Raw genomic sequence first — 10,034 nt, forward strand, 5'->3', positions numbered from 1 at the left:
GTGCAATTTTTCGTTGCTAACAAGAGAAACAGCTGATTCTTGCAAGACAGAAAGCAAAAGGACACACATTTCTTATGGCTTCGGTAAGTGAATAATATGCATCTCAGAATCCAGGAATGGATCTTTCTTTCTCGGTGAAAAACAACCTTTTTCCTTAGGGGAAGCTCATCTCGCAAAGTGCAACTTTTCGTTGCTAACAAGAGAAACAGCTGATTCTTGCAAGACAGAAGGCATAAGGACACACATTTCTTATGGCTTTGGTAAGTGAATAATATGCATCTGAGAATCCCGGCCTGGATCTTTCTGTCTCGGTGAAAAACAACTTTGTTCCTTATGGGAAGCTCATCTCGCAAATGCAACTTTTCGTTGCTAACAAGAGAAACATCTGATTCTTGCAAGACAGAAAGGAAAAGGACACACATTTCTTATGGCTTTGATAAGTGAATCATATGCATTCGAGAATGCAGGTCTGGAGCTTTCTTTCTTGGTGAAAACACAGTTGTTACGTACGGGAAGCTTCTATCGCAAAGTGCACCTTTGCTCTTCTAACACGTGAAACTCTTGATTTCTGACAGACAGGAGACATCAGGGCACGTATTTCTTATGGTTTTGGAAAGTAAATCATATACATCTAAAACTCCAGAGCTGGAGCTTGCTTTCACGGTGCAAAGCACTGTTGTTCATAAGGCGAAGCTCAACGAGCAAAGTGCAACTTTGCTTTGCTAACAAGAGAAACGGCTGATTCTTTCAAGACAGAAAGCAAAAGGACATACATTTCTTATGGCTTTGATAAGTGAATCATATGCATTGGAGAATGCATGTCTGGAGCTTTCTTTCTTTGTGAAAACACAGTTGTTACTTCCGGGAAGCTCCGATCACAAAGTGCACGTTTGCTCTTCTAACACATGAAACTCTAGATTTCTGACAGACAGGAGACATCAGGGCACATATTTCTTATGGTTTTGGAAAGTAAATCATATACATCTAAAACTCGAGGACCGAAGCTTGCATTCACGGTGCAAAGTACTGTTGTTCCTTAGGGCAAGCTCAACGAGCAAAGTGCAACTTTGCTTTGCTAACAAGTGAAACGGTCGATTCCTGTCAGACAGAAGGCATCAGGACACAGTATTCTTATGGCTCTGGCTAGTGAATCACATGCATCAGAGAATCCAGGACTGGAGCCCTCTTTCTGGATGCAAAGCACAGTTGTTTCATAGGTGAATCTCAACGAGCAAAGTGCAACTTTGCTTTGCTAACACGTGAAAAAGTCGATTCCTGTCAGACAGAAGGCATCAAGACACACATTTCTTATGGCTTCGGTAAGTGAATAATATGCATCTGAGAATCCAGGAATGGATCTTTCTTTCTCGGTGAAAAACAACTTTGTACCTTAGGGGAAGCTCAACTGGCAAAGTGCAACTTTTCGTTGCTAACAAGAGAAACAGCTGATTCTTGCAAGACAGAAAGCAAAAGGACACACATTTCTTATGGCTTCGGTAAGTGAATAATATGCATCTGAGAATCGAGGCCTGGATCTTTCTTTCTCGGTGAAAAACAACTTTGTACCTTAGGGGAAGCTCAACTCGCAAAGTGCAACTTTTCGTTGCTAACAAGAGAAACAGCTGATTCTTTCAAGACAGAAAGCAAAAAAAAACACATTTCTTATGGCTTCGGTAAGTGAATAATATGCATCTGAGAATCCAGGACAGGATCTTTCTTTCTCGGTGAAAAACAACTTTGTTCCTTAGGGGAAGCTCATCTCGCAAAGTGCAACTTTTCGTTGCTAACAAGAGAAACAGCTGATTCTTGCAAGACAGAAGGCATAAGGACACACATTTCTTATGGCTTTGGTAAGTGAATAATATGCATCTGAGAATCCCGGCCTGGATCTTTCTGCCTCGGTGAAAAACTACTTTGTTCATTAGGGGAAGCTCATCTCGCAAATGCAACTTTTCGTTGCTAACAAGAGAAACATCTGATTCTTGCAAGACAGAAAGGAAAAGGACACACATTTCTTATGGCTTTGATAAGTGAATCATATGCATTCGAGAATGCAGGTCTGGAGCTTTCTTTCTTGGTGAAAACACAGTTGTTACGTACGGGAAGCTCCGATCGTAAAGTGCACCTTTGCTCTTCTAACACGTGAAACTCTTGATTTCTGACAGACAGGACACATCAGGGCACGTATTTCTTATGGTTTTGGAAAGTAAATCATATACATCTAAAACTCCAGAGCTGGAGCTTGCTTTCACGGTGCAAAGCACTGTTGTTCATTAGGCGAAGCTCAACGAGCAAAGTGCAACTTTGCTTTGCTAACAAGAGAAACGGCTGATTCTTTCAAGACAGAAAGCAAAAGGACATACATTTCTTATGGCTTCGGTAAGTGAATAATATGCATCTGAGAATCCTGGCCTGCATCTTTCTATCTCGGTGAAAATCAGCTTTGTTCCTTAGGGGAAGCTCAACTCGCAAAGTGCAACTTTTCGTTGCTAACAAGAGAAACAGCTGATTCTTGCAAGACAGAAAGCATAAGGACAGACATTTCTTATGGCTTTTTTAAGTGAATAATATGCATCTGAGAATCCTGGCCTGGATCTTTCTGTCTCGGTGAAGAAAAACTTTGTTCCTTAGGAGAAGCTCAACTCGCAAAGTGCAACTTTTCGTTGCTAACAAGAGAAACAGCTGATTCTTGCAAGACAGAAAGCAAAAGGACATACATTTCTTATGGCTTCGGTAAGTGAATAATATGCATGTGAGAATCCAGGAATGGATCTTTCTTTCTCGGTGAAAAACAACCTTGTTCCTTAGGGGAAGCTCATCTCGCAAAGTGCAACTTTTCGTTGCTAACAAGAGAAACAGCTGATTCTTGTAAGACAGAAGGCATAAGGACACACATTTCTTATGGCTTAGGTAAGTGAATAATATGCATCTGAGAATCCAGGACAGGATCTTTCTTTCTCGGTGAAAAACAACGTTGTTTCTTAGGGGAAGCTCATCTCGCAAAGTGCAACTTTTCGTTGCTAACAAGAGAAACAGCTGATTCTTGCAAGACAGAAGGCATAAGGACACACATTTCTTATGGCTTCGGTAAGTGAATAATATGCATCTGAGAATCCTGGCCTGGATCTTTCTGTCTCGGTGAAAAACAACTTTGTTCCTTAGGGGAAGCTCAACTCGCAAAGTGCAACTTTTCGTTGCTAACAGAGAAACATCTGATTCTTGCAAGACAGAAAGCATAAGGACACACATTTCTTATGGCTTTGATAAGTGAATCATATGCATTGGAGAATGCATGTCTGGAGCTTTCTTTCTTTGTGAAAACACAGTTGTTACTTCCGGGAAGCTCCGATCACAAAGTGCACGTTTGCTCTTCTAACACATGAAACTCTTGATTTCTGACAGACAGGAGACATCAGGGCACATATTTCTTATGGTTTTGGAAAGTAAATCATATACATCTAAAACTCGAGGACTGAAGCTTGCATTCACGGTGCAAAGTACTGTTGTTCCTTAGGGCAAGCTCAACGAGCAAAGTGCAACTTTGCTTTGCTAACACGTTAAAAAGTCGATTCCTGTCAGACAGAAGGCATCAAGACACACATTTCTTATGGCTTCGGTAAGTGAATAATATGCATCTGAGAATCCAGGAATGGATCTTTCTTTCTCGGTGAAAAACAACTTTGTACCTTAGGGGAAGCTCAACTCGCAAAGTGCAACTTTTCGTTGCTAACAAGAGAAACAGCTGATTCTTGCAAGACAGAAAGCAAAAGGACACACATTTCTTATGGCTTCGGTAAGTGAATAATATGCATCTCAGAATCCAGGAATGGATGTTTCTTTCTCGGTGAAAAACAACCTTTTTCCTTAGGGGAAGCTCATCTCGCAAAGTGCAATTTTTCGTTGCTAACAAGAGAAACAGCTGATTCCTGCAAGACAGAAAGCAAAAGGACACACATTTCTTATGGCTTCGGTAAGTGAATAATATGCATCTCAGAATCCAGGAATGGATCTTTCTTTCTCGGTGAAAAACAACCTTTTTCCTTAGGGGAAGCTCATCTCGCAAAGTGCAACTTTTCGTTGCTAACAAGAGAAACAGCTGATTCTTGTAAGACAGAAAGCAAAAGGACACACATTTCTTATGGCTTTGGTAAGTGAATAATATGCATCTGAGAATCCTGGCCTGGATCTTTCTGCCTCGGTGAAAAACAACGTTGTTTCTTAGGGGAAGCTCATCTCGCAAAGTGCAACTTTTCGTTGCTAACAAGAGAAACAGCTGATTCTTGCAAGACAGAAGGCATAAGGACACACATTTCTTATGGCTTTGGTAAGTGAATAATATGCATCTGAGAATCCTGACCTGGATCTTTCTGTCTCGGTGAAAAACAACCTTGTTCCTTAGGGGAAGCTCATCTCGCAAAGTGCAACTTTTCGTTGCTAACAAGAGTAACATCTGATTCTTGCAAGACAGAAAGCAAAAGGACACACATTTCTTATGTCTTTGATAAGTGAATCATATGCATTCGAAAATGCAGGCCTGGAGCTTTCTTTCTTGGTGAAAACACAGTTGTTACGTAGGGGAAACTCCTATCGCAAAGTGCACCTTTGCTCTTCTAACACGTGAAACTCTTGATTTCTGACAGACAGGAGACATCAGGGCACGTATTTCTTATGGTTTTGGAAAGTAAATCATATACATCTAAAACTCCAGGGCTGGAGCTTGCTTTCACTGTGCAAAGCACTGTTTTTCATTAGGGGAAGCTCAACGAGCAAAGTGCAACTTTGCTTTGCTAACAAGTGAAGCGGTCGATTCCTGTCAGACAGAAGGCGTCAGGACACAGTATTCTTATGGCTCTGGCTAGTGAATCACATGCATCTGAGAATCCAGGACTGGAGCTCTCTTTCTGGATGCAAAGCACTCTTGTTCCTTAGGGGAAGTTCAACGAGCAAAGTGCAACTTTGCTTTGCTAACAAGAGAAACAGTCGATTCCTGTCAGATAGAAGGCATCAGGACACAGTATTCTTATGGCTCTAGTTAGTGAATCACATGCATCAGGGAATGCAGTACTGGAGCCCTCTTTCTGGATGCAAAGCACAGGTGTTCCTTAGGTGAATGTCAACGAGCAAAGTGCAACTTTGCTTTGCTAACAAGTGAAACGGTCGATTCCTGTCAGACAGAAGGCATCAGGACACAGTATTCTTATGGCTCTGGCTAGTGAATCACATGCATCAGAGAATCCAGGACTGGAGCTCTCTTTCTGGATGCAAAGCACAGTTGTTCCTTAGGGGAAGATCAACGAGCAAGATGCAACTTTGCTTTGCTAACACGTGAAACGGTCGATTCCTCTCAGACAGAAGGCATCAGGACACAGTATTCTTAGGGCTCTGGCTAGTGAATCACATGCATCAGAGAATCCAGGACTGGAGCCCTCTTTCTTGATGCAAAGCTCTGGTGTTCCTTAGGGGAAGTTCAGCTCGCAAAGAGTAGCATTTTTCGGCCAACAAGTGAAACAGTCGATTCCTGCCTGAAAGAATGTATCAGGACACATATTTCTTATGGCTTTAGACAGATTCTCATATGCATCTAAGAATCGAGGCCTGGATCTTTCTCTCTCGGTGAAAAACAACGTTGTTTCTTAGGGGAAGCTCATCTCGCAAAGTGCAACTTTTCGTTGCTAACAAGAGAAACAGCTGATTCTTGCAAGAAAACAAGCCTAAGGACACACATTTCTTATGGCTTTGGTAAGTGAATAATATGCATCTGAGAATCCAGGCCTGGATCTTTCTGTCTCGGTGAAAAACAACGTTGTTCCTTAGGGGAAGCTCAACTCGCAAAGTGCAACTTTTCGTTGCTAACAAGAGAAACAGCTGATTCTTGCAAGACAGAAAGCAAAAGGACACACATTTCCTATGGCTTTTATATGTGAATCATATGCATTCGAGAATGCAGGTCTGGAGCTTTCTTTCTTGGTGAAAACACAGTTGTTATGTACGGGAAGCTCCGATCGCAAAGTGCACCTTTGCTCTTCTAACGCGTGAAACTCTTGATTTCTGACAGACAGGAGACATCAGGGCACATATTTCTTATGGTTTTGGAAAGTAAATCATATACATCTAAAACTCCAGGGCTGGAGCTTGCTTTCGCTGGGCAAAGCACTGTTGTTCCTTAGGGGAAGCTCAACGAGCAAAGTGCAACTCTGCTTTGCTAACAAGAGAAAAAGCTGATTCTTGCAAGACAGAAGGCATAAGGACACACATTTCTTATGGCTTTGGTAATGAATCATATGCATCTGAGAATCCAGGCCTGGAGCTTTCTTTCTCTGTGAAAATCACAGTGGTTCCTTAGAGGAGCTCATCTCGTACCGTGCAACTAACTCTCCCGTGATCTGCTAAAGTGTGACACGGTTGATTCCTGCCAGAGAGAATACATTAGGGCACTCATTTCTAACGGCTTTTGAAAGTGAATCATATGCATCAGATAATCCATGCCTGGAACTTTCTTACTCTGGGAAAAGCACCGTTGCTCCTTATAGGAAGTTCATCTCGAACAGTGCTGTTAACAGTTCCATGCTCTGCTAAATTTAAAAGAGTTTATTCCTGCCAGACAGAAGGCATCAGGACCGACATTTCTTCTGGATTGGAAAGTCAATCTAATGCATCTAACAATCCAGAGCTAGAGCTTGCTTTCTCGGTGAAAATCACACTGGTTCCTTAGAGAAGCTCATCTCGCAAAGTGCAACTAAGAGTGCCATGATCTGCTACAATGTGACATAGTTGATTCCTGCCAGAGAGAAGGCATCGGGATACACATTTCTTAAGGCTTTGGAAAGCGAATAATATGCATCAGAGAATATCGGAATGGAGCTTTCTTTTTTGGTTAAAAGCACACTTGTTCGTTAGAGGAAGCTCATCTCGCAAAATGCAGTGCTGTGCTAAAAGTGAAAGTATTGATTCCTGTCAGAGAGAAGGCATCAGCAATCACATTTGTTATGGCTTTGGAAAAATGAATCATATGCATCTGAGAATCCAAGCCTGGAGTATTCTTTTTTGTGGAAAAAGCACAGTTGTTCCTTTTGAGAAGTTCATCTCGCAAAGTGCAAGTAATAGTTCCATGATCTACTAAAATGTGACACTGTTGATTCCTGCCAGAGAGAAGGCATCAGGACACATATTTCTTATGGATTTGGAACGTGAATCATATGCATCAGGCTCTCAGGTGCCAATGATAGAGCCCCATTAACCTTAGAAAAGAACAATTGCTTTCTCTCCTGCCTCGTTTTCCCTGGCAGGAATCTTGGCCCATCTGCAATTCCTGGATGGAAAAAGGCCCGTACATGCCAAAAACGATTGAGGTTTGCATCAAGATGAAAGTTCAGATCTTTGTGGTCTCAGGTGCCAATGATGGGGGACAATTAACACTACAAAAGGAGCAATCGTTTTGTATCTTGGCACCTTTTCCCTGAGATAAATCTTTGTCCATCTTCATTTCAGACCTGGAGCTTTCTTTCTCCGTGAAAAACACAGTTCTTCATTAGGGGAAGCTCACCTAGCAAAGTGCAACTTTGCTCTGCTACCAAGTGAAACATTCAGGGGGGTCTAGAAGTGTCCAAGTTGGTTCAGGTGGAATCAGAAGGTCCAAGAGAATAAAAGGAGATGCAAAAAGGATGCAGAAGAGTCCAAAAGGGAACTTAACAATAACCGTTACCCCAGTGCTGCCCTAACACTTAAGCTATGTATAACTCTAAGCATAACCCTAAGCCTAAGCCTAAGCCTAAGCCTAACACTAACCCTAAAACTAACCCTAACCCTAACCCTAACCCTAGTACTTACTGTAAACTGTGGGGGTCCCAAACCCTAACCCTAACCCTAACCCTAACCCTAACCCTAACCCTAACCCTAACCCTAACCCTAACCCTAACCCTAACCCTAACCCTAACCCTAACCCTAACCCTAACCCTAACCCTGACCCTAGTGCTTACTGAAAAGAGTGAGGGTCCCTAAACCTAACCCTAAACCTAAACCTAACCCAAACCCTAACCCTAACTAAAACCCTAACCCTAACCCTGACCCTAAACCTAACCCTGATTCTAGTGCTTACTGCAAACAGTGAGGGTCCCTAACCCAAACCCTAACCCTAACCCTAACCCTAACCCTAACCGTAACCCTAACCGTAACCCTAACCCTAACCCTAACCGTAACCCTAACCGTAGTGCTTACTGTAAACTGTGGGGGTCCCAAACCCTAACCCTAACCCTAACCGTAACCCTGACCCTAACCCTAACCCTGACCCTAACCCTAAACCTGAACCTAGTGCTTACTGTAAACAGTGACGGTCCCTAACCCAAACCCTAACCCTAACCCTAACCCTAACCCTAACCCTAACCCTAACCCTAACCCTAACCCTAGTGCTTACTGTAAACTGTGGGGGTCCCAAACACTAACCCTAACCCTAACCCTAACCCTAACCCTCACCCTAACCCTAACCCTCACCCTAACCCTAACCCTAACCCTAACCCTAGTGCTTACTGTAACCTGTGGGGTTTCCAAATCCTAAACCTAAACCTAACCTTAACCCTAACACTAACCCTAATCCTAACCCTAATCCAAACCCAAACTCTAACCCTAGTGCTTACTGCAAACAGTGAGGGTCCCTAACCCTAACCCTACCCCTAACCCTAACCCTAACCCTAAACCTAAATCTCACCCTAACCCTAACCCTAACCCTAACCCTAACCCTAACCCTAACCCTAAGCCTAACCCTAACCCTAACCCTAGTGCTTACTGAAAATAGTGAGGGTCACCAACCCTAACCCTAACCCTAACCCTAACCCTAACCCTAACCCTAACCCTAACCCTAACCCTACTCATAAACCTAGTGCTTACTGTAACCTGCGGGGGTCCGAAAACCTAACTCTAACCCTAACCCTAACCCTAACCCTAAACTTAACCCTAACCCTAACCCTAACCCTAACCCTAACCCTAGCGCTTACTGTAAGCTATGGGGGTCCCAAACCCTAATCCTAACCCTAAATTTCACCCTAACCCTAACCCAAACCCTAACCCTAACCCTAGTGCTTACTATAAACTGTGGGGGTCCCAAACCCTAACCCTAACCCTAAACCTAAACCTAACCCTAACCCTAACTCTAACCCTAACCCTAACCCTAACACTTACTCTAACCATAGTGCTTAATGTAAACTATGGGGGTCACAAACCCTAACCCTAACCCTAACCCTAACCCTAACCCTGACGCTAGTGCTTATTGTAAACAGTGAGGGTCCCTAAACCTAACCCTAACCCTAACCGTAACCCTAACCCCAACCCTAACCCTAACCCTGACCCTAGTGCTTACTGTAAACAGTGAGGGTCCCTAACCCTAACCCTAACCGTAACCGAAACCCTAACCCTAACCATAGTGCTTACTGTAAACTGTGGGAGTCCCAAACCCTAACCCTAACCCAAACCCTAACCCTAACCCTAACCCTAACCCTAACCCTAAGCCTAACCCTAACCCTAACCCCAACCCTAACACTAAGCCTCACCCTAAGCCTAACCCTAACCCTAACCCTAACCCTAGTACATACTGTAAACTGTGGGTGTCCCAAACCCTAACCCTAACCCTAACCCTAACCGTAACCCGAACCGTAACCCTAACCCTAACCCTAACCCTAAGCCTAACCCTAACGCTAACCCTAACCCTAGTGCTTACTGTAAACTGTGGGGGTTCCCAAACCCTAACCCTAAACCTGATCCTAACCTTAACCCTAACCATAACCCTAACGGTAACCCTAACCCTAACCCTAACCCCAACCCTAGTCCTTACTGTAAACTATTGTGGTCCCAAACCCTAACCCAAACCCTAACCCTAACCCTAACCCGAATCCAAACTCTAACCCTAAGCCTAACCTGAGTGCTTACTGTAAACTGTGGGGGTTCCAAACCCTAACCCTAACTCTAACCCTATCCCAAACCCTAACCCTAAACCTAACGCTAACCCTAACCCTAACCCTAACCCTAACCCTAACCCTAACCCTAAC

The sequence above is a fragment of the Pithys albifrons genome, chromosome 31 (assembly GCF_047495875.1).
Source record: "Pithys albifrons albifrons isolate INPA30051 chromosome 31, PitAlb_v1, whole genome shotgun sequence".
Classification (NCBI taxonomy): domain Eukaryota; kingdom Metazoa; phylum Chordata; class Aves; order Passeriformes; family Thamnophilidae; genus Pithys; species Pithys albifrons.